The following is a 7,305-nucleotide window of genomic DNA, read 5'->3' as shown; positions in this document are numbered from 1 at the left end:
TAAAATTCAATTTGCCAAGACCTCCAGTGCTGGGGTCTTTTCCTCCTTCAGTGGCGAGTCTGTGCTGGCATAGTGGCCGCAGCCCCACACGGAGAAACACTTAGACTATTTAGGCTCTTCCTGTGCTGTTGGTGCCAGCTTGAGCACTTCCCTGGTGGCACATCTCGTGCCTCATCCAGACAATGTCACTGCCCACTACAGGCCTCACATAGGCTTTGAGGCTGTGTTCTGACACTGCATTTTCCAGATGGAGAAACCGAGGCTCAAAAGAGCCATCCCTTGCTTAAAACCACAGCTGGAGCTCGGACCTGAGCCTGGTCTCACAGCCCAGGGCTCTGGCCATCTAGCTTCACCCCGGCAGCAGCAGAGGGCATTTGTCCTGGCCTGAGACCTCAGGGGGTCGGCCAAGGCTGTCCTGGCGGCCTCTCCTCCTCCACTGCAAGTCTTCTCAGCCCTCACGTTTTTAGCTGCTCACAAACCACATGAATCAATGCTGTAGATGCAACATAAGATTAAAAGCTGAACCTCGTCCAGGCCAGGAAATTCCAAATGCAGCCTCCAGCTCAGCTCTGGCTCCCGTGGGTCACCCCAGGGCTGCAGTGGCGTGTGCAGGGGACCAGTGCACACTCAGGGGCACCTGTGACCCCCAGAACTTCCTGAGGCCCAACCGGCACCAGCCTGGCCACTTCCCTCTGTCTCGTGGGGACTCCTGTTCCAACCACCATCCCTCACTCTTGTGCTCTTGTCTCCTGGGCTCTGCCCCTCAGCCACACCCTGCGCATCTGCATTCAAACACACTGTGACCTCCCCAGCTCTAAGACAGCCCTCTGTTTGACTCTCTGCCCATTTCTTTACTCCCCTTGACAGTAAAACTGCTTCAGAGATGTGGCCCTGTCTGGGTTCACTCCTCCCCATCTGAGTTCACCCCTCCGGTCTCTTGAGCACTCTGCAAAGGCTCTGTGACATGTAGCCACTGAACTTACCTTGCTAAACCTAGTCAGCTTGCAGCCACAGAGATGCCTCAGCGGTGCAGTCCTCCTCCTGGGGACATGGTCCTCCGACCCCTGAGCCCAGGCCCCTCCGCTGAGCCCTCCCCACTCTTTCCACCCTGCCTTCCGTGGGGGTGCCAGTGACGCCTCTGCACGCTGACACACTCCACCGCTTCCCCAGGCCTCCACCTCCTGAGCTTCACTACGAACCCAACCTTCAGGTCTCCACCAAACCTGCAGCCCTCACCTTCTCGTCAATGCAAAACAGCTCTCTTCCCTCACACCCCAGTAGCTAATCCTACGGTCTACCCCGAAGATGACCCCCATCTCTCTGGCTGTCTCCACCATTACCCCGCCCACACACACACCACTCTGACGCCCACCGCACCTGTTACAGTGTCAGCTGCTCAAAGTCTTAAGACCCTTTTTCCTGAACTCAGAGCTGAAGCCCAAATGCTGGTACGAGCCCTCGTCTCCCTGCCTTCTCTCCTGCTGCCTCTCGCCCCCTGTGCTCTGCTCCAGCTGCCCTGGTCTCCTGAGCACCTTCGAACCCAAGTCTCCAAATCCAGCCATGCCCAACTCCTGGGCCCATGGCTCCCTCTCTCCATTCTTCAAGTGTTTTCTCAAGTAACTCCTTCCCTGCCACCCTTTTTCAAACTGCACTCCTACCCTTGTGTTGGTTAGCTGTTGTTGAGTAACAAAAAAGCCCCACACTTAGTGATTTAAAAGCATCATTTGCCATCTCAGTTCCTGTGGGTCGGGAGTCCTGGTGGGCTTAGCTGCTCCTCTGGCCCAGGGTCTCTTGGAGGCTGCACTCAGGTGTCTGCCAGGCCAAGGCCGTCTCAGGGCCACATCCACTGCAGGCCCCTCTCAAAGCTGCGGCCAGGAATCAGCTCCTCCTGTGCTGCCGCAGAGGCTGCCCCAAGTCCCCAGCATGCTGCTCAGGACGTGGAAGAGAGCAAGGAGCGCTGGAGACACACGGGCGTCTGTAAAATCAGGATCTTGGAGGCGACAGCCATCCCTTCTGCCTTTTCCATTCACTAGAAGCTGGTCTCAGTCCACCCTCAAAGGGAGGGACAGCACAGGAGTGTGATCCCCGGCAATGGTGGCACAAAGCCCTCCCTTCCCACGGCGTCTCGCTGGAGCGCTTCCTCCCAGCTGACGTCCTGTGCAGGCTGCTTGTGCACCTGCCTTCTGAGCAGAACACCGGCCCTCAGGGCAGGGCCTCCCGGGGCTGCAGGTGCCCTCACAGCGGCCTCAGCGGCCGCGGGGCACACCGCAGGTGCCCAGCGCGCATCTCCAACCTCACACGCTCCTCAGACGAGGGTGAGAGCGGCCTCCCTGCCAAGACTCCCCTGCCGCCTCCTGTGTGGGGAAACTGGCTTCTGCAGGAGGGAAGAAGCCGGGGCTGGGCCCAAGCTGGGCTGTCCCAGGGCCTGGCGGCCAGCAGGTCACAGCCCTCCCCAGACTCAGCCTCATGCCTGAGGAGGGGGGTGCCAGGGCCTGGCCTCAGTCTCAGGGGTTCTGTAAGGGGGTGGTGCTGGGTTCAGTCTTTTAAGTATATTTTTTCAAATATTGTTTAAAATAATAAACTTAAAAATAATAAACTAAAAATACTCTTTGAGGTAGCAGTTTGGCACTACCTACCAAAGTGTTAAATGTACTCACTCCTTGACCTGGCTAGTCGAGCCCGGAACTATTCACACACGAGCACAGACAGGACAGCAGAGCAACTCCATTTATAGGAACGAGCTGTAGCGAAGCCAAGTGTCCCCACGTAGGGTGGGCGGACAACCACGGCACGTCCTGCAGGGTTGACTGCACAGACCGGGAGCCCAGGGCGGAGCCTTGCTGCCCGCACGGCCACCCCTCCCTCTCGCTGGTCCACGGGCAGCTGCTGGCGCCACGCTCCTCACGCGTTGTTTCAGGCTCGGGGAGGCAGGAGCCTCGCTGTAGGCAGAGCCCAGACCAGCTCCCCACGGTGAAGCTGGGCAGACTTCTCCTCGAGGGGCCTGGGGGTTAACAGGGCCAACCTGGAGTAGACGTGGGGGCCGGGGCAGAGCGGGCAGCGCTCTGGGGGTCCAGGAGTGGGAGGCGCTCTGAGATGGTCCACACCCAACTTCAGAAACGGTTTCCAGGGTGAATGAACCACCTGGTCTTCCCTCCCGCTCATAGATCTTGGAGATTGCTGAAGTCCCTTCCAAGCCTCCAATCCCTTGGTTCTGACCCACGACACGCACATTCAGACAGAACTCCCCCCAGGTGCAGGGAAGCAGCCCCCACCCTCACTGAGGCCTTCACAGTGGCCCTGCCCCGCCCTTGGCCACAGTCCCCCCCACCCCAGGGCAGAGACCCAGAGGTGCTGGGTGCTCCCCAAGTCCCCACCGGCCACAGGTCAGTCGGTTTTGAGAAGAGTCGGAGCCAGAGGGAGGCCTCAGGTCCCGGGCTGTGAGCCCAGGCACCGCCCACAGCCCGTCCGGCCTCACGGGGGAGGGCCCCTGGCACCCTCATACCCAGGCTCCAGCCCTGGACGCACACTGCCGCAGGGTGGGCACCGCAAGTGTGACGGGCGAGGGCAGAGGCCCCAGATGGCTCGCACGAGGAGGTGGAGGCAGGGTCTGCGATTCTGCGTCACAGCTCATGTGCCAAGCAGCTGTCCCTGCCCCCCTCGGCTCCTCCTCAGGAGTTCTGTCACTTGCACAAGGTGTCACAGATACAGAAATCCAAACTCGGAAGGCACCCAGACTCCTCAGTCCCAGCTGAATGTCCTGGCAGGTAAGGGCTGACCACCCAGAGTACCCTCTGGGGGGCGCTACAGGGAAGGCGGTGGAGCCCGGGCCACACATCCCTCTCCAACAAAGCATCTGCCTGTCGACATGGCCTCATGCTACCTGCAGCGACTCACACAATCTCAGTTTGCCTGGTGGCTCCACAAGATGTATACAATGCACCAGGCATGACAAAGCCCCCCTTTGGGTGGGTCACTTCCTAAAGGAGATTCCAGGGATGGCTCATTTCTATGTCGATGCCTAGCTAAGGGCCATTTCGAAGAAGTCAGTCCCAGAGCCTTTAAAATGACCATTCTTCAAAGAATTATCTCCCCACTGGTCACCATTACTTCAAGAACTGTGGCCCCTTTCACTCTCCTTTCACGAATAATATTTTATAGATAAGAGAGTCCTGGCATCGCAGGAGGTCGGAGCTGAGAAGCCTTGAGCTATGACTGTGCCTGGTGTCCCTTTGTGCCGATGGCCCCTGGGCCAGAGAGGACACATATGTCTCCAGGGCCGCCAGCTCGTACTTGTTTTCCATGCAGTGCAGAGGCGTTTTGGACCTTGTCCCTAACTCCTGGTGGTGAGTCGTCTTTGAGACCTGCCCCCTTGACCCTGACTCCCTGATGTGACTGAACTCTAGCCCATGGCATAGCAGCTCGCATCTTCCAAAAACAACCACAGCAATACTTCTGCCCTGTGTGTTCCTCCAGGATCTTGCCATCCACCCCCAAAACCCCCACATCAAAAGGCAGAGATTTTCCCCTCTCACTGAAACTGGGCCAACCTTCATGACTGCTGAGACAAATAGAAAGGAATGTGGGTGACTTCCGAGGCCAGGTCACAGAAGGTGATGTGACTCTGGCCACCATGTTGGAAGGAAGCCCAGGTTTCTGAGCCAACAGCTGCTGCAAAGGTCTCAGCCAACCACCAACCAGCAGCTGTATGAGGGGTCTCCAGGTGACCCCAGCCCCAGCCCTCAAACCACCTGCCCTAAGCAAGGCAGAGTTGAGCGGAGACGAGCCACCCCCACCGAGCACTGCCCAAATTGCAGACTCATGAGCAAAGGAAACGATGGCATTGTTTTAAGACACACAGTTTGGAGATGGTTTATTACTCAGCAACAGACAAGGAGGATAGCAGTCAAGGTGATTCCTCAGCTGTCCCTGGCAATTCTGTGTCTGCTGATAACGGCACGCAGCTCCTGGATGGGCAGAGGGCCAGAGCCTGTCAGTGATGCTGACATTGTGGGCAAGCTCCGATGAGTCAGGACTGGCTCCTCGGGCCCAGGGAACAGGACTCTAGGAGTGGGAGTCGGGGGTCAGTGGGAGGAAGAAGTGCCCCAGGCTGGGAATACTGTCTAGGTATTCTGTTTAATGGGAAGTGTTTTCATAGTAGCAAAAAATTAGATATTAATCTTCAGAATTAGATGTTTGTCCATTTTCCCAAAGGTTGTGAGGTCTCTGAATCCCTCCTGTGGATCTGCAGCAAGCTGCACTCTGTCGTGTAGAGACATTTTTTGTAGAGACAATGCATTTTGTACAGATGATGTAGAGACATTGCATTCTTTTAAGCCTTCACCCAACAGCAGAAGTAACCAGACACGAGCACAGCCTGACCCCGAGCAGGTTGAGTCGCCGCAGCATTAAGCAATGCTGGAATTTTCCAGGATAAGTTCGACCAGAGGAGTGATTTTTGATTTTATTTCAAACACATATTGTATGATTATCTTTAAGCAAGCAAAGCTCACAAGTCCTTTCTATTAAAACAACACTGACAGTTATTGTATGGAAGGAAAACAACCCACGCACAGCCGCACCTCTCTAGGGCTGGATGGTGACACCCCTGTTGAGCCTATTATGTGGCCTCCTGACTCGTCACTGCCACTAGTGGGCACAGAAATTGTCACCAAGACAGCAGCAGTATGGTTCCCATCATGCCGTGCCCCTCGTGGGACCACCCTCCTACACTGTGGCCCACACCCTCCACCCCAACGACCTTGGGACCAGCCGCCACCACTGTGGACAGCACCAGGCAGACTTCTTCGTCAGCAGCTCCCTTGAAACCTCTGATTGTTGTAAATAAACTCCGATTTGTGAAGCCATGAAAACAAAACAAAGTAAACAAACAAACAAACAAATACCTATGACACCAACTCCCCTGAAAAATACAAAACAAGACTATTAGTGCTCTCAGTTTATTATAATGAATTCCTTTGTAAGTGTATGAGTCTGTCAGGCTGGGGTAAGGAACTACCCATGGGCTGAGGCGGTAAGAACAGGAGCTCATCGGCTCCCAAGTCTGGGCACTGGGGTCCAGACCAAGGCATGCACAGGCCGTCTGCCCTCTGCAGGTCCACGGAAGGAAGGACATATTCCAGCCTCTCTCCTTGTGCAGAGACACTGTCTGCTCCCTGTGTCCCTCTACATGGTTGTCCCTCTGTGCATGTCTTTCTCTGTGTCCAAATCCCCGTTTTATAAAGACACCAGTGATATTGGATCAAGGCCCACACTAATGACCTCGTCTTAAACTGACTACCTCTTTAACAACCTTATCTCCAAATACAGCTACATTCTGAGGCCCTGGGTATTAGGGCTTCAACATATGCAGTGGGGGCTGTCCTGGGTCAGCCCAGGTGGGCAGTGGAAGTGGGGTCACTCGGGCTGCTCTCCTGGCTGCTCAGGGCAGGGCACACAGAGGAGGCTTCTCCAGAGACTCACTGGGAAAGCTGGGTTCTGCCATGATCAAGAACAAAGCACTGGACCTCCCCATGCTGTCCAGTCCCGCAGGAATTTTGCTTGGGGACCATGTGGCCAGAGTCCAACAGAAGCAGAGGGCACACCTGATGGGGCAGTGACTAGGCATGGAGCAAGGCTGGCGCAGCAGGGGCTCAGGGTCCAGGCGGCTGCCAGCCCTCAGGACCTGGTAGAATCGTAGCGGAGGGAGAGGGACTCAGGGAGAGCTGGGCCTTGGCAGGGAGGGACTAGAGGGTAAACACTTGATCCTCCCCTCGCTGGTGTCCCCAGGGCCTCCAGGTGGAGGGATGAATGACACTGGCTCATGCCCTCACCTGTCCCCCCATGCACCCTGGTGTGGTGTGTGCCCAGGAGGGTTCCGAACTGACCAAGCACGTCCCCACCTAGGAGTAAGGTGCACTCCCTGCTAGTCCCAGCAGGCCTGCAGCAGTGGTGAGAACAGTGATCTCCCACGCTCAAGCCTAGCTTAGAGGTCTCAGCGGGGGAAGGAAGGCAGAGAGGCAGTCCAGGGACAGCCACCAAGGGCTTGGACTTACAGCTCCTTAAAGGACACAGCAGAGCCTGGACTGGGGATGGCAGAATGAACAGTCGCTTAGGCAAGCTTCACGGAGGCGAAGAGTGTGGCCCCGTACTTCTCACAGAGCCAGGATGGGGTGCGTGGGGCATCAGCATCAGGCGCTGGCCAAGCCCAGGCCCTGGGAGGAGTCTGCCCGAACCCCACCACCTCCTACAGCCTAGAGAGGGTTAGTGAGAGGTACCCTGGGCCAGGCCTCTAGAACCCCAGCTGGG

The sequence above is a fragment of the Microcebus murinus genome, chromosome 14 (genome assembly GCF_040939455.1).
Source record: "Microcebus murinus isolate Inina chromosome 14, M.murinus_Inina_mat1.0, whole genome shotgun sequence".
Taxonomy (NCBI): Eukaryota; Metazoa; Chordata; class Mammalia; order Primates; family Cheirogaleidae; genus Microcebus; species Microcebus murinus.
This window is presented reverse-complemented; position numbering follows the sequence as displayed.